At 40.1% G+C, this 26,338-nt stretch overlaps 1 long non-coding RNA gene across 1 annotated transcript; it reads left to right on the top strand.

Moving 5' to 3' along the window:
• Positions 1-1,784: 1,784 nt before the first annotated feature.
• Positions 1,785-24,590, top strand: LOC145823505 (uncharacterized). Its single transcript, XR_014365788.1, has 2 exons — positions 1,785-1,986; positions 24,461-24,590. It is a non-coding gene; the product is annotated as an uncharacterized LOC145823505 (long non-coding RNA).
• The last annotated feature ends 1,748 nt before the right edge of the window (positions 24,591-26,338 follow it).

Consider the following 26,338-nt stretch of genomic DNA (forward strand, 5'->3'; position numbering starts at 1 on the left):
AGCAAAGAGAATTAAACAGGAATGTTCTTACCAGCTGTTCCTTTATTCCAGTTGATGTTATAGCCTGGTATCTGGGCTTCATGGTCTTCAAAGTTTTCAGAAACCCAGAAGAAATCATCATCATTTAGATCTTTGTTCGGGGTGCTTTTTTATAATTTTTTCTTGACCTCTTCTTACTTTGAGGTAGCACACCCAGCCGTTGTCATTTTGGCCAAGCGAATATTGATTAAATAGCTCGGCCAATCCGAGGCTGAGGCCGAGCCAGCAGTTTAGCTTGACAATATCGTTTATTATTCTATAAGTGTTTGTGGACAGTTGGGTTGGACACAATCTTATTTGTCTTAAGAACTCACATATAAGGAGCTGTATAAGGAACCGAAGCCTGGCTTCCACAATCGATATCACTGTAAAAGGGACGAAGCCCGGTTTGTCCCAAGGTGTGGTGTCTAGCTCGACTAAGGAGAGGTGGGTGTCATCAGGAATATGGTAGTCTCTTCGGAATTCGGCCATGGCCCCAGGCAAGTCTACCAGGAATTGGTACTTACCTATTAAAGTTAAAGTTTGTTATGTAAAAATGAGTATGGCAGCTTAGCTCGACGCTGGTGTGACTTTGGATGGCTCGGTTGAGTAAAATCGCCTAGGGGCAAAGTGCAAGGGTGTGCCTGGCCAACCTAGTCAAGTCTGCAAAGTGGAAATGAAAAAGTGTTATGCCCGGATAAACTGGACCGAGCTAGCTAAGTAGGCAACAAATAAGAAAAAAAAGCCTAGCTCGGCTGAATCTGGGTTACAGACAGTTTGGCCATAAAACAGGGCCAACTCAAGGTTTGTAGCACGGATAGTGATCGGTGCACAAGGCTACAACTGGGTTACAAACCATTCCTAGTTCGACCGTTGTAACGACCCCATCACGTATAATGATTAGCACTTAATTAATTAAGGAGATTTGAAATTTTATCGCCAATTATTATAATTTAATCTGGGATTCACGAAAATTATAGAGATTGATTTATATATAGTTTTATCGAGGATTTATTTAGAATTAGAAATTGAAAGCCTAAATGGCTCAAGAAAGTGCAAATAGTGATTTGAATTATTTAAATTTTGAGTATCGGGTCATATGGAAGTTTAATTAAATATTCGATTCAGGTTTATAAAATTGATATTTGATTAATTTGGTCCGAATTGGAGTTAATTAAGTTAAGAGGATTGGGAATTAAGATTATCATAAATTAAATTCATTATGTGGTGTCTAATTTGAATATGTAATTTATTGACGAAATTTTGAGTCTGATCAGAAATTGAAGGATTAAATGATCTAAGAAACCAAAACTGAGGATGGAAATGAGTTTAATTTAATATTTGGAGCCTTTTGGGAGTTTGATTAAAAATCTAATTCGGATTGAGAAATTTAAATATATTTAATTAGGCTCTAATGGAAGTCAATTAGATTAATTAAATTATGGGAGATTTATGATTAGTTATGGTTAATTTAATTATATGTTAAAAAAAACTTATTAAGAATAAGTGTTATTTAATTGAATTAATCTTAACCGTAAATTTAATTGTAGAATAATTTAGAGTTTGAGGATATATGTGGGTGTGTGTGTGCGCTAAGAAATCTGGGTGTGCAGAGAAATTCTGTGTGCGTGTGTGCATGTGAGTGTTGTGCTAGAGGCTTCAAGGAGTGTGCACGTGTGTATTGTAAAGAATGGAGTGTGTATACATGAGGAGAGAGAGTAGGTAACTCTTGGTTTTATTATTTTATCTTGCTGGTTGCATTCTTATCTAGAGGGATTTGAGAGCAAAAAAAAAAAAAAAAAAAGGAACTTCACATTGCTTTTGGGCAATCCGTGAGTGAGAGAGAGAACCAAATGAGGGAAGGAAGCAATTTCAGCTCAAGAAGAAGGAAAACTAAGGGAAGAAAAGCTAGGAGGAACAAGGGAATTAGAAGGGAATCAATTAAATTTCTTGAGATTAAAGTTTAAGGTATGAAATCAAACTTAAATTTTTTGTAGAATCTTTACATTACACTTGAAATTAAGAGGAGTTTAAGATCAATTCGATGGAAATTGTAAGGACATGGGTTTGAACAAGAGAATAAAGCTAGGATTCATAGTTATGGGAATAAACTTGGAAATTAATCATTTTTGGTTTGATGTTGAATATCTTGCATGAATTTGGGCCTTATTTTTACATGTATGTAATTTGGAAGAATTAAAGAATAAATATGGGTTTTGATTTTAATTATTAACCCATTGTTGGCTTTTTGGCTTTCGAAGGTTACTTTTGTAATTATGAGCGTGCCAGTAAGGATCAATCAGTCCTTACAGAATTGTAATTGCCAAACAATTATTCAGACGATTATGTTATGGTTCTTTCGGCCTCAATAAAGAGGACTTTTACTGGTGGCTTACTAGTAATTTGACTTCAGAGAACTTGAGCATAAGAACAGTTAAATAAACTGAAGCATTTTATTAGTATGAAAAACTTACAATGATCTTAGTTCCGTAGAGAATTACAGCGGCAATATACTCGAAAACTACTCCTACAAATGAAGTGCAGCGCAGGAACTTAAAGTACAGAAATATAAAGGACAGGAAATAACATTGGAATATGTAAAGTAATTCTTTTGATCTTTTCTTCGTTTTCTTTTCTAAAGTCCTTCCTGCTATTTATACTTTCCGAAGATAACCATCGAATTGTACTTCAAACCGTCGAACTGCTCCTCTGTAGTCGCTGATCATGCTACCTTATAAGTAGCTCCACTACGCCTTCACTTGCAGTTAGGCTTCCCCCTTATATTCGAATTTGAATGTGAGCAACCGTTGAAGCCACGTCACTATACGTCTCTTTGTTGATCCGCTACTACTCAGATCTTATAACAACCAATATTAATTGCCATGTGTATGATCAGGATCGAAGACCTACCTGGTCTCCCCATATTACCCTCACTTTGCCACGCGTCGAATTGTCACTGGCTAGCACAAAATGTGTAGCCAACATTACCCCCCGCACTAATATACCCAAGACTTGGTGATATTAGTGGATCAGAGTCCCTTTTCCCACGTCTTAGAACGTGCATGGGTCTTGCATCTTCCCAGAAATGCAACTGTCACACACCATCTGTATTAATACTCTCGTCTTGATCCTTTAAGTACTTTCACTGTCTTATTATTCGAACAGACTGATACATTTCATGGCCAAATTAATTCTTTCCTCCAATGATGAAGCATACGAAGAGTCATATGTCGATGCTATTCCTCATCGAAAGCATGCATTTATTAGCCACCTTTACCCACCTTTCTATATTCAGGTCATGGACGCCTTTGCAAATTACCGACCTTTGGATTACAAACACATTGCTCTTAATCCTTCGATTCAGAAGGCTACAAACAAAGACATAAGAATTTTCCCCTCTGACCTACCTTTACAGTTCGAACAATCTGCTCTCAAACCTCTAATTCGTAAAATTGCAAATATGGATTTGAGCAACTCTTCTTCGCAAATTTCTGTATGGGATAAAGCTGCAACTTCTTCCTCTTCTGGAGGTTCTGACTGGACAAGCTGGTCAGCACCTGAGACTTATGATTTAAAGGAGCGAATCAACCACCATTTTGTTGAGTTCACCGACCCTTTAGAGTTTCCTTCGTATGCTTGAAGTTCAGTTGTTTATCCTTATGTGCCCATTGACCATCGGCGTAGTCTGGAGGAGAATCTTCTTGTAGCATGGTATACATCTTCTATGCCTACAAAGATAGTGCACTCTGCTCCTCGCCCAGAAGAAGCACAAGGGTATAACCCATCATTCTTAGCCCAGAAGGCGAAGATCTGTTCTTCTGACTGGCTTGATTATATTAATGCCTTTGTTCCTTCTGCTCCCGTATCATCCTCGAAAACAGAAGCGTCCACACCTTCTTCTTCGTCTCCCGAAATTGATTCTCCCCTACCAATTCTTTCCTGGACAGAGAAACTGAAGATTGCCCTATCCACGGAGAATGTCTCTCCACCTTATAAACCTCTGCCTTCTCCTACCCCAGCTGAGCGGAAACAGGCTCAACTTTTGCTTGCAGCCTTCTCTCACTTGCCCTTTAATGTTCTCGAGGACGAAGTCCCTCTCAAGAACCTTCGATGGGCTTGTGACATCATGACTAGGGGCCATGTCCTTAATCCCCTTGCTCAGGTAGAACTTCATATGTTTCTGGACCAACTTCCATTGCTTCTTCACTGGCATCGCAATTCTGTGGCTACTACACAATCTTTAGACCAACTTTCGTCCCTTCGAATTCATGCCCAGTACGAAGCAGAGAACTTTATTGAAGAATTCAATGATTTCAAGAATAAAGATTCTGCGTATTGGGATGACTTAGAAATTGATGAATTGGAACAAGGATTAAGAGAGGTGGCCTTTGAAATAAAGGCTGAAGAGCTCTACTATGAAGTGAGATCACATCAACTTATGCAGCCAATGCTAGAAAATTTAGAAGATAGAATAAGGAAAGAACAAAAGTTCATTAATCATTGTTGGACTAAATTTCATGATCTTGTTATTTATTCCATTCCTTATTTTTATGAGCTCGAGTTCATACCGAGATAGAGTCAGCTGATGTAATCGCTCTGATCTTAATATAAACAAAAATTCTTCTTCATTTGTCTTTGTTTGACCCTGTCTATACTCGTATTTTTACTTGTGTTTTAAAAGTCAACTCAGAGCTTCGAACCTCGAACAATTTCATCATTTGAATCTGGACTTAATTGTTTTAAATGAAACACTAAATGAGCCAATTGTAAACCTTTCCAATTTGTGGAATAAAGTTTTGGCTGATTTTCAATTGGAAACAGTGCTTCGAATCTAGCAATCTTACACTTAAAGCCTGTTTTGACCATAGTGAACATCTAGTCATTGTCATTATTGCTTTTGATGTTTCGAACACCAAATCCCATCCTTGAAGAATCTCAAGTTTTTGCTTCGAAGGATATTACCTTTGTTTAAGAAACCTAAAAATAGGTCTTTAACCTCTTTTAAGTGAAATAAATACTCGAGTATTTTTATATTTTGGGTAGGGCAACCCACTTCGAAGCTGGCTTCTCTGTTTCGAAGCCGTTTGACTCGGCTTCGAAGCAAAATATCTTACTTCGAAGCTAGCCTTAACAACTAGGCTTTGTTTTCCCTCCAAAAGCATCAATGTTGAAGGAAGTTTTTGTATTCGTACTTTTAATACTTTAACAGCTCATGTAATATATTTTCAAATACGAGAGCTTTAAAAACCCTTTTGTTTTGTGTTTTGAAAACACTTGCTCTTCTAATCGCACAAACCCCTCTTATTACCGATCGTCAGCTTCTCTCTACTTCCTTTCCTGGTTTCATTGTCAAGAAAAACATATCGTCAATGGCTTCTCCTTCAGTATCAGTCGTAGAGCGTATGAGCCCATCTGTGGCCCTGAAGAGGATTATTGATGCAGAATGCGAAAAGTACAAAGCTGGGAAGAAGAGCGCTATTGATGGACGCATCTTTGTCCCTCGTCGCCATGTGCAATCAGACTATGTGCTTGGGCCCATATTCAAAGAGGTCCTCACTGAACTCCCAGCCCTGTATCCCCGACTAGAAAACCAATGTCTTCTCTACGAAGGTGGTCTTGACTGGAGGAACTGGAGGATAAATCACCCCCACCGATGCTGGCCCACGGTGAGACCAGAGTGGCAAGAATGGTATGATCGGGTTATTCCTGCTAGGACCCTGGACCTTCAAGAACTCTGCCTTCTCGATGCTCTCAGACTGTCTAGGGTAACTATTTCAGAAGACCCTTTCCTTGTTCCCGCTGCCCTATGTTTTTGGAATCCTGTCTTTAACTTTTTCCAATTTAGATGTGGGATGATGGCCCCTACTGTTCTTGATATTTGCCATTTACTGGGACTATCTCCTATTGGCACTCCTTTTGGACCAGATTATCCTGATTTAGCAGTCCCTTTCTCTCTCCCCTCCCTTAACTCATCTTATAGTGATTTCGCTAGGGCTGAGAATAAAAGAGAGGGCCCTGTGACTGATAGGGAATTTTTTTCTTTCTTATTGTATTGGCTTTGTAAATTCCTTTTTTGCACTTCCTCTCAGAGAATTATGCCTGAATTTGCCCCTCTTGCCAAAGCCTTTGTTTTACAGAAAAAGGTGGCCTTAGCCCCACATGTTCTAGGGCACGTATATAGAGTCTGCTCACTTTTTTGTGAGAAACCCTTAGATGCTAATCAAGGGGGGCCATTCTAGATCCTTCAGTTTTGGCTTTTCGCCTATTTTACTGAATTACAATCCAAATGCCTTAAATTTTCCGAGCCAAACCCTCTTACTTATGGCATAAGGATAGCCAATGCTTCACTTTACCCTTCTACCTTTGCTTTTTACTTCTCTTTCTTTCACCAGCTTCCAGCCTTCCTTCCTACTTACCGCTTTCGTCCCTTCGAACCTTCCATTGGTCCATCTTAGTTGAGGAATTTTCTAAGTGACCAGTCCTGTACTTCACTTATTCACAAGGATATATGGGCTTCCATTCTGATTCCCAAAGAGTTATTCATCGGGACTTTGAACCCGAAGGCCTACAAATGCATTACCGAACCTTACTGTCCAGCTCAGTTTGCTAGACAATTTGGCCTCACACAAGGAGTCCCAATACCTCTCTGTAGCAATACAAATCTCTGCCTTACCAGAAGGGATTTGAAAGTTAGGAAATCCAGGCTAGAAGAGGCAACTTTGAAATTTGTAGATGACTTAGCCACCTTTGAATACACCCCTTTCATTCCTCAAGGTACCGTGTTGAAGAGGTACCAAAACTGGTGGGTAACTAACATGGAGATTTATTTGGCCATTCCACCTTTAAGCCTACTAACAGTGTTAGATGTGATCAAGCCCAAAGAAACTGGGGAGGTCACTTTTTCCATTGTTTCAGAATTAGCACATGCTGCTCCTGCTGCTTCAATTCCTCACAGAGTCACTCGGGCTGCCTCGAAGAAAGGTATACCCTTGTCTCTTCTCCTTTTGTCTTTCATAATGCATTTTGCCTTATCTTTAATTCTTTTTTTGTGGAGGTGGTCAATCACAAAAGAAAAGGAGCCTCTTTGAACTCGAGAAGGGAACATCCAATATTCAAGGGAAAGAAAAGGAAGAATCAGATGAAGAGGAAGAGTTATTTTTGAAAAGAAAGAAAAAGGCGATCATCTTTTCATCCGACTCGGTAACTGCCAGAGAGTCAGAAGATGAATTCATCTCTTTGGAATCTAGATCGCAGCTTGAAGAACTTGAGGGAAAAGTTGAGAAAGAAATTGAGAAAGAGCAGACCCTACCAATATAGAGGAAAAGGAAAAGAAAGATGACTGTCTCTCCTTCCGATATGGTCGAAGACTCTGATTCTGAGACAATCGCCAAAGCCATAGAGAAGAGAAAAAAGATGTCTGCTTCCGCTCCTATCTCAGTCGAAGATACCATCCATGAAGCAGCCGTCAAGACAATAGAGCAAGAACATCCTAAAGCCACGATTGTCTTTGAGAGAGTTGAGAAGAGACGGCAGCAACAGTTTCTGAGAGATGAACCTGCTGCTGCTGACATACTACAAAGGGAAATTGTAAGAAGGCAACAGACTGCCAGAGATTACACCCTTCGCAGTTCCCCCATTATCGCCGATACTTCTAGAGCAGGTAATTTTATGCTTCTGCGGTTTTTTCCTCTGTTAGCCTTTGGTATCGAGGTTTAACATTGCCTTACATTTCTTTCTCTTGCAGCGGCAACTTCTGAGTTCATCTTTCCGATAAGACCTCTCTCAGTTTCATTCGAGGTAGATCAGATGCAGGATGTAGGGACTACTCAGACCATACTTCCATTTTTAAGGTCTACATTTTCTACACTTTTCCTGAGGCCAAGCATTCCTGCACCTTTTCCTCTTGGTTTGGCTCCCTATCTTTCTTACTTGACTCTTGACTTTCCTCAATTTACTTCTTTACCGAGTCTTGCTCCTCTCTCTCCTTCCAAGGAGACTCCAAGTGCTACCTTGTCTTTGATGAGTGCTGACAGCTCTCCAATTCGTGACTTACCACCTTTACCTAGCTCCAGCCCTCATTCTCTTGATTCATTGGTGACCAGGACCATGGAGACCATCAAAGATGCTCCACCCATTTCTCCTATTGCTATGCAATCTTCTGTGTCTCCCATGGCAACTCTCTCTGCTGCCCTCATGTCTACTGATGAGATTGATATTTTTGAAGCAAGATTAGCTAGTCTTTTTGACATCACTTCTACTTCTCCGACATTCGATGAGGAGACTGAGCCATTAGTTTTAGCTGATTCTTTGCTGGAAATTTTTGAGAGCTCTCCTTCCTCCAGCAGCCAACCTTCTGTGCCTTCGATAGACTTGGACACCTGTCTAGACCTGCTAATTTCTTTTTCAAGGATTCCCTTCGAGGCTCTACAAAGGCCTATAATAAAAAACGGGTTTCTTCAATGCTGCAAACTTGCTGAGTAGTCTGGTATGGATGTCTCTAACCACCTATCCCAGGCAGCAGCTACCATCGATTTTTACATCAGCATCTGTCATGCTGCCAAGGCCGCAGATGAGAAATTGGTCAGAGATCAAAGTTTTGTTTCTCAAGTGCATACTGAAGTATCGACGCTTAAGGAACAACACTCCTCTGCCTCTCACTTCCGAACTCAACTGCTGGAGAGGAAAGCTCAACTCGAAGAGGAGCTTTCTGCAGTGAATCAAGCCTTACTCCAAACTGACCTCAAACTGCAAATCACCAATCAAGGACTGGCTGATCAAAAGAAAGATATGACTGCAGCTATTCAACTGTTTTCGTCGTTTACCAATAGGAAATCTGTTGTACAAAAACAGCTAAAACATTGTAATGATTTTTGGGCCAACTTGTGGCACAATGTACTTGACTCTTTATAAAACATTTCCTTGTTTACTATTTTATGTTCTTGTACTCACTGTTTATTTTATTCCCTGTGTTTCCCAAATAGTTGGAAAATAAGGTTTTAAATATCTGCCATTAATCTTTTTGGGATGCACATAACCACTCAAATCCTTCAAATGGTATGCCCCAAAAGGCAAAACTCTATGAATTTGATATGGTCCTTCCCAGTTAAATGACCATTTGCCAAATCTATGGCTTCTAATCCCTATTGGGAGTATTGTTTTCCACACCAAATCACCTTCATCGAAGCCAATGTGTTTGACTTTCTTGTTATAATTTTTGGCTGCTTTCTTCTTCTGAAAGAGAATGCTATTTAATGCCAAAATTCTAGCTTCATCTATATCTTCTAATTCCAAGCACATACTTTGATAGTACTGCTCAGGATCCAACTGGTCTTGGCATCTTACCCTTAAGGATTTAACATTGATCTCCACTGGTAACACTGCATCATGCCCATAAACTAAGGCATAAGGAGTGACTCCTGTGCTTGACCTTGGAGAAGTTCTATAAGCCCACAATACATCTAACAATAAGTTGTGCCAATCTCTCGGATTATCTTCCACAAACTTTTGTATTCCCTTTTTTAAGGACTTGTTAGATGACTCAGCTTGACCATTGGCTTGTGTGTAATATGGAGTGGAATTCACAAGGCTAATCCCGAACTCAGCCACAAAAGACTTTACCATTTTCCTATAAAAAACAGTCCCATTATCGACCGTTATCGTTTGTGGGATGCCAAATCTATGGATCAAATCTTTAATGAACCCAATAACCTTCGTCTGATCTACAGCTTTATATGGTTTGGCTTCGACCCATTTGGTGAAATAATCAGTAGCCACCAAAATAAAACAATGATGCTTCGAAGAGGGAGGGTGTATTTTCCCCATCATATCCATGGCCCATCCTCTAAATGGCCAAGGCTTTACTACTGCATGTAGATCAGTTATGGGCACATGCCTTATTGTACCATGCTTTTGACATGCCTGGCAGCCCTTTGCATATTCTATGCAATCTTTAAGGATAGTCGGCCAATAATAGGAATGTCTTCGAAGCAGCCATCTCATTTTTACACCAGGCTGATGTGCACCACAGATACCTTCGTGAACTTCAGCCATAGCTATTAATGCTTCTTTTGGCCCTAAACATTCTAACAATAGACCATCTCCCCCTCTTTTGTAGAGATCATTGTTGTATATGATATATTGCACAGATTGCAATTTAACTCTTCTGCTGGCTTTCGAGGATGGGCCAGCCAAGTATTGTATTATTGGATGTCTCCAATCCTGTTCCTGCAGATCATTATAATTGATTTCCAGGACCATGTTCCTCTTACTTAAAGGAGGTATAGGTTTTTGGTATGTCGTTTGGCTTACATCCCAATGGGTACCATCTTTACTCTTGAAATTCGAAGCTTTCTGCGCCACATCGTTAGCTCTATTATTCAAGAATCTTGGGACATAAGTTACATTTACTATTTCAAATTGAGAGAGAAAATGTAATGCGACGACATAATATGGCAGCATACTTATACTTTGACACTTGAAAATCCCTTTTACTTGGTTAACGACCAATTGGGAATATCCAAATATGTCAACTGCATGTACTTGTAATCCAATAAGAATTTCCAATCCTACTATCAAAGCTTCATATTCAGCTTGATTATTAGAACAAGCAGTTTCATCTATTCTGAAACCATGTATGGTTTCAATTCCTTGTGGTGACTTGATTACTATACCAATTCCAATTAGGCCATTGGCTTTCGATCCATCGAACCACATTTGCCATGGCTCGACACTAGCCATACTGAGTTCCATTATTTCTTGACTCTCTGTTTGAGATGGATGGTCTGCCAAAAAATTGGCTAAAACTTGTCCTTTCACTGCCCTTTGGGGCACATATTCTAAGTGAAATTCTGACAGGGCTAATACCTATTTGCCAATTCTTCCCCTCAACATAGGTCTAGATAACATGTATTTAACCAAATCTGTGGTTGCAATTACCAAGACAGTTGTAGGCAAAAGGTAATATCTTAATTTCATTACAGCAAAATACAATGCAAGGCAAAGCTTTTCTACAGCTGAATATTTACATTCGCAAGAATTTAAAAACCTACTAAGGTAATAAACAGCTTGCTCCTTGCCTTCCTCATTGTCTTAGGCCAAGAAAACTCCCAATGAATCTTCTGCTGCGGCTATGTACAACTTCAAAGGCTTAACGCCATTTGGTGGCATCAGTACTGGAGGGTTGGCCAAGTAGGCTTTGATTCCATCGAAAGCACTTTGATGCTCCGTTGTCCACACAAATTCTTCTTCATCCTTCAGCCTTAATAAAGAAAAAAAAAAAATTAGTTTTCCTTGCAGTGTTAGAAATGAATCTTCGAAGAAAATTAATCTGACCAAGGAACTTTTGTAATTCTTTCTTACTCGATGGAGGTCTGGCTTCAATGATGGCTTTGGCTTTATTCTGGTTGATCTGTATTCCTTTCTTGTGTACTACATAGCCCAAGAAGTTTCCAGATGATACGCCAAAAGCACACTTAAGAGGATTAAGCTTCAATTTGAACCTTCTCATTCTTTCAAAGGCTGCCTCTAGGTGAAACAAATGTTCCTCCATGGATTGGGATTTAACCACAATGTCGTCAATATAACATTCTAAATACCCACCAATAAGGTCATGAAAGATAGTGTTCGTAGCCCTCTGATATGTGGCCCCAGCATTCTTCAGGCCAAACGGCATTTTAACCCATTCGAAGGTCCCAATATTCCCAGGGCATCTAAATACTGTCTTGTGAACATCTTTCTTCGCAATGCAGATTTGGTTATAGCCTGAGTGTCCATCCATCATTGATAAAATGTGATGTCCTGCTGAGCTATCCACCAACAGATCTACTATAGGCATAGGATATTCATCTTTTGGAGTTGCCAGATTTAAGTTTCTAAAATCAATGCATACTCTCATTTTGCCATTTTTCTTGACTACAGGTACAATATTAGATAGCCACTCAACATACCTGGCTGTTCTGATAAAGCCTGCCTTGAGTAGTCTAAGAATTTCTTCCTTGACTTTCTGGATCACTTCTGAACCCATTCTTCTTGGTTTTTGTTTGTATGACTTGAAGTTAGGCTTCATGGGAAGCCTATGTTCCACTAATGACCTAACCAATCCTGGTAGTTCATTGTATGACCATGCAAAACAATCTTTATATCTTCTCAGAATAACCAATAACTGGTCCCTATCAAGAGAACTCAACCAAGCACTTATATAAATGGGTTGTTGTACAGAATCTTCCCCTAAATTTATTTCTTCTAAGGGGTCTTATATCTGAGTACTTACTGGAACTCCTTCTTTGATCTTCTCTGACTTCGCAGAAATCTCCTTACTGTGTTCTGCTTCCAGGCTCTTTGATTCCTCCTCTTTATTCTCCTCCTCATAGACAAAATATGTCCACAAGGTTTCTTCTTCCTGTATTTCTTGGACTTTTGTTTCTATGTCCAATGCACAGTATTTATCAAGGGTCAAAACTTTGGCTTGTTGCTGCTTCCTCTTGCAGCCAATCGTCATGACTTCTTTCTCCTGCTCTCGAACTTTCTGGACTATTGACTTTATATCCAATATTGAAAACTTGATTAAAGCCAAAGACCTGGCTTCTGGTGCTTCATCTTGCTGCCTATAACCAGGCATCATTGTCATCTTTAACCACTAGCTCTTCACCAGCACTCTCCTGGACTAATTGCTTCAGGTGTGCTACTTCCTTATCAGCCGTTACTTCGGCTGAGCCATCGAATTCCATCAGTATACTGAGCGTACCACGCCATCAATATACAACTTGGCTTCTGCGAAATCTGCACAGGCTATGAAAGGTTGAGGATCTGCATTAATTTCCTCCATCTTCCCATTGCCTAGAGCTATTATCATTTTCTGATGCAAAGAGGAAGGCACACATTTATTAGTGTGGATCCAATCTCTACCAAGTAAAGCATTGTACTTCGCATTGCTATCGATGACGAAAAACGCCGTCATGCAGTCCTTGGTTCCCACACTCAGGTTGATGGGTAGAATTCCCTAGGCCATCTGCTTGTCTCCAGCAAAACCAGCGATGGTTGTACTGGTTGGGATCAACCTGGGATTCCTCTTCCCTAATTTCTTCAAGGAGGATTTCGGTAATAAGTTCACAGCCGCTCCATTATCCACCAAGACTCGGTTTAACTGAACCCCATCGAAGAAGGCCTTAATGTACAAAGGCTTAACATGTTGCGTCATGGAATTCGAGGGATACTCGAATGGATACGAGAGGTTAATGCTTACCACTTCCTCGCTCTCATATTCAGCTTCCATTGGGGTGACCATTTCGAAATTATCTTGTACCATACTCGCTTGTGAATCTTCACTAGAGATCGGAATTGGATCAGCTTCCTGCCCCTCTTGATTCTCATCTCCAGCTTGGAATTCCTGTGGTAGTATGTGTACCATGTTCACTGATACTGGGAGAAACGAGCCAAACTGGATGGCTGGCTGTACCTGTTTCCCCTCTTGGTCACCTTGGTCAATTACCTCATAAACATCCTGCATGATGCATTCTGGTATTTCATTGGTAACGGGTCCCTTCGAATGATTTTCCTCAGCTGGTTTTCCAATCAGAAATGTTTGCTCAGCCATAAAAGCTTCGAACATTTCTTCTTCCACCATTTCTTTCTTCTGACTTACGCCAATATCTTCTTCCGTTTCGCTACCACTCTCCATCAGAGCTTTCTCCAACCCTGCTAGACTTTCCTTCTCTCTGACCTTTAGTTCAGAATGAACCTTGGCCAACTGTTCTCTGCTGCGATCCACCTCGTTTTGTGAAACTGGCTTTGAATTATGGTCTGACTTTCGATTCTTCTTTTCTCCAGTCTGGATCATTGAAGAATTCTCTCCACTTTCTTTCAACTCTCTCTGGTATTGGGTGTACCTACGCTGAATTTTCCTCCTTTGTGATCTGGAAATAACAGGGACCATATCTGGTTCCCTCGTTCTTGGGTGTTTCAACAATACCCAGTTGTTGGGGGCCACCAAAGGAGGCTTAACCATCCTACTTTGATTTCCAAAATTCCTTTGGGTAGGCATTTCCCTAGGTTTGTTTTGCATCACAAACCAATCTGGGACTCCAGGTACCCACGAACTTACTGACCCAGACGTTGAACTGCTTCTTTCTTCTTTCGAGGTCACCTTCGAGGCTGGCTGTGAAGACAACTGTTTGGCCCTGTCTCCAAGCTTTGAGCCTGATTCAGGTTCTCGATGATGGTGATCATTTTCTGTCCTTCGTGAAGCTGGCCCAAGGGGCCAATTCCTGGTTTTGATCCCAAAACCCGAACTCTTTTCCAGCCTTCTTTCAGAATGACTACTCTCCAACCTATAATAGTTAGGTGATCTGGACTCATATAAGAGCCTCTTGCCTTTAGCATACATTCTCTCAACTGTAGGTTCAATCACTAATGGTTGTCGCCTAACATTAGCCGGATACGGCCTTTTATTATAAGCATTGGTTGGTTTGGGACGCCTCTGCACATCCCTGTAATACTGCTTCCCATCGACCGGAAGGCCTTTCAACCACTTATAACTCAGTCTGCACCTGGGACACATTCGGTGCATTACGGCTGCCTCTAGGGAGTCATCATCCAGTGCTTCTTCATCAGAGTCTTCCCTCTGATGTGAGAAATCTCGTCCCATAGCTGGTGGACTTCTAAGGTCTTTTTTGGTTGCTGTCTGGTTGGCCACATGCATCTGTACATTGACTTCCTCCAATTCTTTCAAAGACAGGTTCTGAAAGTCTGACATAATGACATTGGCTGCCACCTCTCCAATTTCTGGAAATGGATTGCTATCGATCCCCATGGCTTTTTCAGCTTTGGCTGGGAACTTCAAACTCCCTTTCCGAATTTGTTCTTGGATCCTGTCTCGAAAAACAACACAGTTTTTAGTCGAGTGAGACCAAGAATTATGCCATTTACAATATATTTTTCCTTTAAGTTCATCAAGAGATGGAATTTTAACACCTTTTGGTAACTTAAGGAAGTTGGCCGCAAGCAAATGATCAAAAATGTCATCTGCCTTAGTTAAATTGAAAGAATATTTCCTGTGGAGATCTTTCTTTTTAAACTGCTGGTCAATTGTCGTATCTTTATGAATTAACGCTTCACAGATCATAGGCTCTTTTCCCACAATCTCTGCTGCATCAATCTCATAATTAGGATCTTTGTAGTATGTCCTATATGATGCATTATTTCGATCCTGTTCCTCTTCTAGTAATGCTTCATATCTAGATACTTTATAAGTTAGTTCCACTAAATCTCTAAACTCTGTTGAATCAAACTTCTTTCGAAGCCTGAACTCTAAGCCATTTTGGGCCAATCTTACAAATTCAGTTTCTGGCAAGATTACTCTACATTTATTTCGAGCCCTCTTAAATCTAGAAATAAACTGAGTAGCCTTCTCTTCAGGCCTTTGACTCAGTCTGGCCAAGTCTTCCATGGAAACTTCTGGCTCTGATTGGAAGAATTGGGCATGAAATGCCTCTTCCATTTGCTGCCAAGTCTGGATGGAGCCAGGTGGAAGGTTAATATACCATACAAATGCTCCTCCAGTTAGAGAATTTGGGAATAGTCTTAACTTTATATAGTCATGATTGGTAAATTCACCACATTGAGCGGCAAACCTAGTAATATGTTCTACTGTTGATTGGTTTCCGTTCCCATGAAAGAGGACAAAATCTGGTATCCTGAAACCTCTTGGATATTCATGTACCCTATCGACCCATTCTGGGTATGGTTTTCTATACACAGGGGTCTGGACCCCCCGAGCCATTGGTCCACACAACTCCTTAACTATCTCAGTGATCTGGTCCCTAGGGACCATATTTTGTGCCTGCTGAACCACCACTGGGGGAACAAACACAAGATTTGGTGGACAAACTTGTACTTGTGGTCCTCTTGGTCCATAAGGTGGTACATTTGGGACTGGTTGTCCCTGTGGTAGAGGGTGCTGTTGGGGGTGTAGATAACCTCTTTGAGCCTGTCCTGCGAAAGGACCCACGAAAGGTGCTGGAACAGGTATTGTATCCCTTCCACTTGTAGGAAAACCTTCCAACCCCCCGGGTATAAATTCGAATAAGGCATTATTGTACCCCCTGGTGCCAGGTATGGCTTCGAATGTGGGATTTGGAATCATTCTTATGCCATTCTCTTGTACCGGGCCAGATCCACCAATTTGCATGGCTTCACTGTTGAACATGGAGACATTCTGGCCTGCTACAGGCCTCGAAATGGGTTCGTACCAAGACTGAGGTGGTAATCTTTCATGAATCTGATTACTGGTTTGACCATTAGAATGTCCATTAGCTTGCATAAGCTGTTTGTCTCTAGTCAATCTTTGCTGAGGGACATTCACCTCCTCTATGTGTCTTACATTCGTTGGTTGGTGGTTATTCATTCAATCCAAAAAGGATACTGCCCACCTTTCCATTGTGTTTATTAATTGCTGTCCCATGGCATCTACCAAGCCGCCCCACGGATTGACTGGCTGAGTAGATGGGACACTGGATGGTCCAATTCCTTGGTCTCGTCCACTATTACGAACAAATGGTATTTGCTCTGAAATATTGGTCTGTTCGACCATAGGTTCCGATAGGATAGGAGTCTCCACAGGATGTGTTATCACATTATCCTCTGGATTGGATGTCTCCACCTCTCCTTCCACGCCTTCTTCCAAACGTTCATTTTCTCCTTGTCTCCTACGTCTAGCCATTTTTTAAAGGGTCCCACTGGGCGTGCCAAAAATATATGTTGGCTTTTTGGCTTTCGAAGGTTACTTTTGTAATTATGAGCGTGCCAGTAAGGATTAATCAGTCCTTACAGAATTGTAATTGCCAAACAATTATTCAGACGATTATGTTATGGTTCTTTCGGCCTCAATAAAGAGGACTTTTACTGGTGGCTTACTAGTAATTTGACTTCAGAGAACTTGAGCATAAGAACAGTTAAATAAACTGAAGCATTTTATTAGTATGAAAAACTTACCATGATCTTAGTTCCGTAGAGAATTACAGCGGCAATATACTCGAAAACTACTCCTACAAATGAAGTGCAGTGCAGGAACTTAAAGTACAGAAATATAAAGGACAGGAAATAACACTGGAATATGTAAAGTAATTCTTTTGATCTTTTCTTCATTTCCTTTTCTGAAGTCCTTCCTGCTATTTATACTTTCCGAAGATAACCATCGAATTGTACTTCAAACCGTCGAACTGCTCCTCCGTAGTCGCTGATCATGCTACCTTATAAGTAGCTCCACTACGCCTTCACTTGCAGTTAGGCTTCACCCTTATATTCGAATTTGAATGTGAGCAACCGTTGAAGCCACGTCACTATACGTCTCTTTGTTGATCCGCTACTACTCAGATCTTATAACAACCAATATTAATTGCCACGTGTATGATCAGGATCGAAGACCTACCTGGTCTCCCCATATTACCCTCACTTTGCCACGCGTCGAATTGTCACTGGCTAGCACAAAATGTGTAGCCAACACCCATGCATGTAATGTAATATAAGAGTTTGACTTAAATTAAACATATTTTGAAACATCTATGATTATGAATTAAATTGAGGTTAAAATAAATTGAGCTAAGCTTGAGATTAAGGAAATGAGTTTGGGAAAATTTATCAAGTAAGTTTAATTTGTGTTATTCCTCATGAATTTGGGCTTCATCTTTACATGCATCAATGAATCTTTGAGAAAGTTGGAGAATTAATTTCATGTTTGGGTACAAGGAGAGCAAGTTTTGGGAAATTATGAATTCATGAACATTTTGAACTTAATATTGAATTAAAGGAATTTTGGATGTAATTGGTTTGAATTTTGACCCTAATTTCGCACATGCAAATATTTTTCTAAGAGTTTTATAACTTTAATTTCATGTTTTAGATAATCCTCCATGCATCATGAATTAAGAAAGTTATGGAATTAGTCTCATGGATTTTGTAAAAAATAAGGTTTTAAGTGAGAAATTAAGTAGACTCATAGTTGTGGAAATTAATTTGGAAAATTAATTGTTTTGATTTGATTTTGTAATATTTTCTTGTAATACATGAGTTTTAAGGGAATTGAGCCATTCGAGTTCATATTTTGAGGGGACAAAGGAAATGTTTTAAGAAAATCAAGTTTATGGAAATTTGGAATTAATGCTAAAGTTTGGATTTTATAATTAGATTTTTATTTAATCCATGCATGTGATGTAATTTAAGAATTTTATTCAATTTAAACACATTTTAGAACACCCATGATTATAAATTAAGTTTTTGGTTAAAAATTAAGTTAAGTTGAATTTCTAAGAAATTGATTTGTGTAATTCATAGTTAAGTTGATTTTGTTATTAATAATAAAATTGGATCTATTGGTATTACATACGTCATGGAATTTCAAGAGATTGGGAAGTCTAATTTATATTTTAGAATTGTGGGTTGATATAAAGAAGATGAGTTAAAACTAAATTTGGACAATTGGAGCATGATTTTGAATTAATGATTTCTAATTGAAAGTGTTTACTAAATTATACAATGGTTTTCCATTTTTGTGTACCAAAAATATATGTTTTGAGGCTTTGAATATCAAATTTGAACTTCAATTGCAATTCTGGAAATTCCAGAATTTACGCTATCCGCTCGAGCGAGCAAAGTCTCATTCGAGAGTGAAAATCGATCTCCCAGAAGTTTTCAAATTTTACAGTCCACTCGAGCGACCGAAGTGGCGCTCGAGTGAAGACCATATTTTCAGCATATTTTGGAAAATTACATTTAGTTCACATTTTTATTCTCATCTCTTTCCAAGGCATTCTAGACGTGATTTATGACTCAATAAAGATTAATAAGCTACCAATCAACATAAATTAGTTAGTTAAAGAATGAATCATTGATCTAGTGGTAATTGTTTAAGAAGCCAAGTAAAAGATCAATCTATTTGGAAAAGAAGGACTTAGTAATGGAAGAATATGTGAAATAAGAACCTGGTTTATTTGAATGAGAAAGAATAAGCGTAGTAGAACTCCGAACTATTTAGACAGAAAAAGACTAGAAAAGTCAAGTTTGATCAAGGAAGTAATATGGTATTTCAATGTGTATATATTATGTGCTTGTGTAGGTTACGCGCCATTGTCTGTCTGATTTACCTGATATGTCCAGTCTGTCTGATTTGCTTCTGCAGCTACCTATGAGTAATAACTTAGTAAAGCTATGTTCAGCTTTATTTATTTTCTGTATGATGAATTAAGATCTGCTCTCTGAAATGATATGTTCTGTATAATGAATGATTGTCCAATTTGTAATAATGTATTCGTGGCATCCTTAGCATCATGTGATATCTGTTAGCTGTTACCCGGTATCGGAGGTTCTATCATGGAACTTAATATGTCTGCACTCTATTACCCGTACTGGAGGCTCCATTATGGGGCTCAGCATGTTTATTCTCTGTTACTCGAATCCGGAGGTTCCTTTATGGAACTGGTTATTCATAACCACCATTTGTCTATATATGTTCTGTATCTACTTGTAGACGTCCCTCGAACGTCCCGGGAGGGTTAGCTCCCGTTCTGTTCACTTTGGGGTCACTACAGCTCAGGACTCTCAAATTTGTCACGGTTCTAAGTCTGAACCAAAGAGTCCAAATCCGGCAAATCGTTTTGAGAAAAACAGATTTTTGAAAAGAAGTGCCAAACATGGACTGCTTTGCCAGATACAGAGTCGCCACCTAAATGTTTTATTTTGGGAAATTTAGGAAACCCTGACTCGGTGCCAAGAGGCCACGTGTCCGTCATCACCAAAGTTGCCTCGGCTCGGGAACTTGGGTACGATTGGGGAAGGTCACTTCGTGAGCACCCCCGCTCGCCCGATCAAAGATCGGCCTCTACTAACCATGATATCAATTTTTGAAAACATTGTATGTTCTTATTCCGGTTATTAGCCTAGGTTACTATGTGATGCTCACAGCATACAAGTATAGACCGGGTCGCCCAAATTGGAACGAAACATTTCATGTTCGTTTTTGAAAATGGTTTGCTACCCGCAGGTAGGCTTGAAACATTTGATGATTTATTCCAATTCAGATAACCCAACCTTCATCCACAGGCATTCAGGCAGGTATATCAGATAAGCACATAGCCTCATGGTAAGTATGCTATTCATGGCAGCACTCACACGCATGCAAGGATGCTAAAGCATAAAGCTTACCAAGTACTCCAAGCCAAAATAGAAACTCATTAGAAATCATGCATGATCCTAATTATACAGAAATGCCTAATGCAACACATACAAAATGCAATTATGGCAGGCTCGGCTATTCTAAGATGGTATATGAAATGCTACAACTATCATTTATTCAATTTGGAATTGAAAGTACAATGCAGTTAGTATGATGCGCCGAGCCCAGTGCATGCAATACAGATGAATGAATGCAAACATGCTGTCATACTGTATGCTAATTTAAATATGCCCTAATCTAACCATCGTAAGCTGGTAAATAAAAGGGAAGAAAGACGTGGGGTTGGAAAACATACATCACACTCACGCACACTTATTACAATTATGCCCTCGCAGAGAGGGTCCGAATAAATAATACAGTCCAAATATTACAGTCCCGAATAAAAGAATATTACAGAAAATCCTAATTAATTAATGAATTAACTAAGAAAGCAAATAAAACTGGCGTGCAAGCCAGGGACTGCCTTGCTTCTGACGGATAATGCATGTCCGGATTGTCTTGCGCGGAAATCCACCGGAATGCCCCAATTAGCCTCTGTTTACACCTGTTCTTGAAATGCGTGCCAAGTCCCGGAAAGTTGCTGATTCCTGATTTTGCTGCAACAGAGAGCAGGAAAGGGGCATAGCAATGTATTTTCACAGATGTATGCATGTCTCGATTCTCGTGCCACCAATCACGCATACCGAGGCATGATAGCCGAGGAGTCGAAATGCACAACTCAATATAGAATGAATGCACATGAAACTACAGCTAAAACCTAACTCCATCATGGATAATCCGGAGTGTCGGTGACTGGAGAACTGAGACACATTCCGTCACTCGGAGTACGAAATGTACCTCGTTTCCCGTGCCCGGGCTAACTCCTATTCCGGACACGATGCAATATGCATGATATGCATGAAATGCAACTAAGATACAATCCTAACATATACAATACTATGGAAATGAAATGCCTCGAAATGCGTGCGCACAGGCACGCAAACTGAGAAAATGACAGAATGCAATCTAAGATACAACCTAGTATGCACAATGCTATGAAAATGAGGTGCTTCGAAGTGCGTGTACTCGGGCACGCAAACCGAGGCAATGGAAAAATGTGATGAAAATGAGGTGCCTCGAAATGCGTGTACACGGGCACGCAAACTGAGGCAATGGAAAAATGCAATGAAAATGAGGTGCCTCGAAATGCGTGCACACGGGCACGCAAACCGAGGCAATAGAAAAATGCAATGAAAATGAGGTGCCTCGAAATGCGTGCACACGGGCACGCAAACCGAGGCAATAGAAAAATGCTATGAAAATGAGGCGCCTCGAAATGCGTGCACACGGGCACGCAAACCGAGGCAATGATAAAATGCTATGAAAATGAGGTGCCTCGAAATACGTGCACACGGGCACGCAAACCGAGGCAATAGAAAAATGCAATGAAAATAAGGTGCCTCGAAATGCGTGCACACGGGCACGCAAACCTAGGCAATGGCATACGCAATGCAAATGACATGGAAACATGATATGGGCTTATACCAACATGAGTGGGCCTCAACCACACTCACATAGGATGCCGGCGGATAAAAAAGGGGTGCCTCGAAATGCGTACACACGGGCACGCAAACCGAGGCAATGTAAAAATGCGAACTATGGCATGGGAAATGATATGCAAACATGGTAATGGGATTTCAGCACTAAAAGGTGGGGGAAAACAGTCCCGAAATGAGGCGAAATGACATGAAATGCATGGAATTGTCCCGAAATGCGAATTTAGGCACCCGAAATGACCTATAGCTATGCCAAACATGCACAATATGGACATGCAATGCAAAGGCAGAAGCTAGACAGTCCCAAAAAATGCACTTTCACAGTTATAAACATGGCCAAACAGCAAGCATAGGTATGGTAAAAAAGCATGCAAGAATAGGGCCAAAAGAGGGGTAATGAAGCAAGTGATACAAGAAAAATCCAAACTGAAAAATTTCCTTCTACAACATTGAAGAGGGACCAAAAATATGAATATTTACAGTTTATGGAAGCCTTAAAATCAGTATACAAACATGCTAAAAGTGTGATGCAAAATTAGGCTCAAAAGTGGCTACAACATGAAGTATACAAAATAATCACCAAACAGCCAAAGACCCTTAATAAAACATGTAGAATGGACCAAAATAAGAACTTTTCCAGAACTGTAAAATGGCCAAAAACAAAAGCATGGTAGGCTGCCATTGCATGCAAGAATGGGGAAGAAAAGAGGAGTATAAAGGTAGGTACAACATGGAAGTCCCAAATGGTGTTGAGCCCTTCTTCAATGTTGAAGAGGGGCTCAAAATAAGCCTAATATAAGTTTACAACATGCTCGAAAATAAATTGCTCATGGGCCAAAAATAGCATGCAAGATTGTGACATATAAGAGGATCAATGAAGCAAGTGTGTCATGGAGGGCTCAAACAGGGTTGAGCCCTTAATGAAAAGTGAATATGAGCTCAAAACAGGGCCCTTTTCAGTTAGGGCCGGAGCTTGAAACAAAAAGAAAGTGGGGCTTAGAAATAGATCAAGAAAAAGGGTCAAAAGGGTAAAAGTATTACTTACCCTTGAAGACTCAAACTTTTGTTGCTTCTTGGATGAATTTGCAGCTTCTTTGGCCTTTGAGAAACCTTCCTTGTTGCTGGAAATGAGGTGGTGGTGGTAGAGCTTGGTGGTGTAGAAGGAATGATGGTTAGGGACTTAGGGTTTTTCAAAGAATTGAGAAGGATGAAGATGGAGTTGTGTATGGAGGCTTGAAGGAGAGTTTTTCTAACCCCAAAATACTACAAGGCTTGCTTGCTATATAGGCCAAAGAAGGGGTGTAAAGGTGGGGGAAAAGGAGAGCAATATTCCCCCACGAAATATCCCCCAGATAAAGATCTTGTCTGGGGGAAACAGCTCCACAGCTGTAAAGTGTACAGTGCAAGGAAGCAGGCCGGCCTGGTACTTTTGTTGCAGGTGGCCGGCCGGCTAGGGGTCAAAAGGTTCAATCATATTTTCTGGCCGGCCACCAACTGGTGAGGTACTCCTATGTGTGTACAACACAACCATGTGGTTAAAAGTCCAAGAAAGTGGGTCCAAGGGGTTCAACATTAGCTCGGAAAGAGGGGTTCAAAAGGGTCAATTTGAATTACTGGCCGGCCATGAACTTTTAGGGTCCTCTCATGTGTGTACATCACAAATATGTGGTTCAAAGTTCGAGAGAAAGGGTCCAAGGGGTTCGACATTAGCCCGGAAGGAGGGGGTCAAAAGGGTCAAGTTGAATTAATGGCCGGCCATGAACTTTTAGGGTCCTCTCATGTGTGTACATCACAAATATGTGGTTCAAAGTTCGAGAAAATGGGTCCAAGGGGTTCAACATTAGCCCGGAAGTACGAAAAACGAGCGCCGGAGGGCGTCGGAGGATGTATAACTGGCTGCTGCAACAATTGCTGGCCTCCCACCCTTCAGTGGCCTCCCCGGTGATAAAACAGAGGTACCTGCCAAAAATGAACAAAAACCGTTGCAAAACGAATGCTTGGGGACCAAAACACGCAGTTCGGGGTCCCGAAAATGGGCTGTTAAACACCGAAAGTGGTGTTCGGCCACGAAGTGGGTTTCTCAGACCCCAGTGTCCCTCAAAAGGGATTAAATAAGATGTGTGCCAAAAACCGGAGCAAAAGGAGATGGTTAAGCGGTCCCGAACCGAGGCACACGGCCAACGGTCCCGAAAACCGGGAACCGGACTCCGAAATGGGCAAAATGGCCTACGGCCACCAAATGTAGCCTACGGACATTGAGAGATGGTCTACGGGACCTCTCCCTCCCCTCAGGAAAAGAAACAGAGAAAACCGAGTCTGGTTCGCAAACCGAGACAAGGCACAGAAGAAGGTTCGGAAGTCCGGAGGTAGGGCTCACGGCCGCGACTCTGAAACTTCTGAACGAGCACATTATGCAACATCACCAAGCACTCAATCGGTGACGTCTGAGTCTTAAGGTCGGTCAAAAATGGGGTGTCTACACTACTCTGTTAGCGCTAATGGATGTATCACGTATGATTAAGCATGGACTCTGATTTCTGTGTTTACTTTAAGCTAGAATATGAATATGAATCTGTTATGAATCTGAATTATGATTTTTGAATCTGGTATGGATATCATTCATTAAAACTCTTTACTCTGTTATTATTCACTAGACTCTAGCTCACTGTATTATTTATGTATGTAGGTGATCAGGCGCGTGACCAGGCTTAGAGGCATCTGCCTAGAATCTGTTTTTGTCAGCCAACCTATGTGCCTCCCGTGGAGGTTCTGGATATGTGAAGTGATTATGGCAATGTGATTTAAAGTTTAAGTTTTGTTTTCGTGTTTGGTTGAATAAGTCTTGTGTATTTTGTAAATACGGCTAAGTCTCTTTTTGTCTAATCTGTACATATAGAATGACTTAAAGATGATGTGTATATATGTATATAAAAAGTTAAAAAAAAAATAAAAAAATTTATGTCTCATATAAGTCTGCACAGCTCAATGAACGTTGTATATTGTTATTTGCTTCCGCTAGCCCCTAATATTATGTTAATCTGTCTCAGAGGCCTTCGATAATCCCAGGATTACTGGCCGGTTACGATGCTAAACATATAGGGACGGGTTTGGGTCGTGACAGAGTGGTATCAGAGCACGAGTTAATACCTCACACATGTGTCCATTGAGCATTAGAATGTCTACAACGGATTTAAGTTTCATGCATCTAGTAAGTAAGTAAGAAGTTGTGCATTCAAGAATATGTATATACGTTTGTGTAATACGTTTAAGTACTAAAGCTAAGAATTAAGAACTATTGTGGACTTTTGATAATTATAAGGAAACTGGAATGTGTTGAATCAGTTTAGCAATGAGGCTGAAAGCTAAGAATTATGGTGAAATTTCTGAAATTTTTACTGTTATAAAGAAATCAGAATATTTGACTTGTACATTGGTGAGAATAAGTATGTTGATTTGTGGAAACATAGTATTATGCAGAATTAGAATCTTTAATGAAAGTCATGAAAGCTATATGGGTTATATGTTAAATTGGACTATGAGAATATTTGGAAATTGAGGAATTTGATGGTCAATGAAATATGTGGAACTATGATAATTGAGGACAAGAAAAGTCATTTGATATGTAAGATAGTATATTTTGGTGGGAACCTATTATGTGGAATGTCAAACCGTAGAGTCTCATGCCTTTGCCGAATGACCTCGAAAGTCCGATTGGAATCACGTTTGGCCAGCGTAGCTTCGAATCGAAAATTCTTGGTAAATTCCTTGGGAATGAATAGGTTACCCTACCAATGTCCTTATATGCCTATATGTGTATGTCTACTTGTATATGATATGTGCTTTGTGTTATAATTTAAGTCAATTAATTAACCCAAGTGTTATCAACCATCTTCTTGTGTTTAACCCTTCTTTTCCGTCATTAGGAGAAGATGGTGAAAAAGTATGAATGGAGTGGAAATTGAGTCTTTATCAGAGTGATTAGGTAAAGTAGAAGAAGTACTAGGGAACGTGGTGAAAGCTGTGAATCCTACCATACATGGCAAGATCAAAAGAAAGAGTTAAGTGTGGAAGTGAAAAGTGAATCAAAGAAGAAAACTAAGAATTTTGTGGTAGGAAAGACGAGTAATTCTAGGCAAGGTTGTAAGAGAAGTAAGTTATCCTAGTATATCAATATGTCACAAGATCCATTGGAGGACTATGCCATCGAATTATTGGAAATGTGAGAAGTTGGGGCATCAAATAAAAGATTGTCCCAAATCTAAGAGAAAGCTCAAATAATTTAATTGGTTAAGGAGAGTACTTAACTACAAGTAGGACTACTTAAAGTTAACAGTTTATGTGCGAGTGGTATTTTTAATAAAGCTATGTTATAATGTTTTGATAAAGCTTTGCTTTGTTTTGTTTTGGAAAAGTATTTGATCAAGCATGAATGATTATCCATTAGTTTCTGTATCAAGTATTAGCTTTCTTTTGATGACATTCTTGAAAGGTCCTTTCGTGGTAGGGGACGTTAAGCTTATGCAGCATCCTTGTTGAGATATCTCTTTGCCATCGACGGTCATGT

Source organism: Camellia sinensis, chromosome 4, assembly GCF_055761805.1.
Source record: "Camellia sinensis isolate YWXY chromosome 4, ASM5576180v1, whole genome shotgun sequence".
Lineage (NCBI taxonomy): Eukaryota > Viridiplantae > Streptophyta > Magnoliopsida > Ericales > Theaceae > Camellia > Camellia sinensis.